Source organism: Pteropus vampyrus, unplaced genomic scaffold (genome assembly GCF_000151845.1).
Source record: "Pteropus vampyrus isolate Shadow unplaced genomic scaffold, Pvam_2.0 Scaffold639, whole genome shotgun sequence".
NCBI classification, from domain to species: Eukaryota; Metazoa; Chordata; class Mammalia; order Chiroptera; family Pteropodidae; genus Pteropus; species Pteropus vampyrus.
In genome coordinates, this window is record NW_011889420.1 from 47250 (window position 1) to 47799 (window position 550).

Sequence of the window (550 nt, forward strand, 5' to 3'; positions counted from 1 at the left end):
AAATCCCATAAAAACCGTAAAGGTGAAATATGAACTGGAATACTGTCCCAAGGACACTTTAGAGTATCTCCAAAAGGATCATACACAATTGCATTCCCCCTGTGGATCATGACATAAACTCGGAATACTATTGTATTTTCCACATGTGTTGATGCACTTGCTGTCAGAAAAGTACACACTCATGAGAGTAAACAAATAAACCTGATTTTGTGTTTCCTACCTGAACCACTTCAATTTATCTCTATGTGGGGGAACAATTTTTCGGAGACAGTTATGCCAAGTTTTGGCCTCACTCAGAAACTTCATTATTCTTACTATCCCTCTATCAACTGAAAAAGCAGAAAGAACAAATGGAGTATTGAAACTTCCGTGAATTATGTAGCAGACACTCTTGAACTATGGCCTAATGCATTGTTCACCTTAGTTCTCGTGGCACTGTATCCTACTCCTCTCAAAGTCATATATTGTCTCACTATAAACTGGACACTGATAGGCCCATGTAACTCACAATGATCCAAACCACATATTTCAGTCTTTTAATAACTAAACT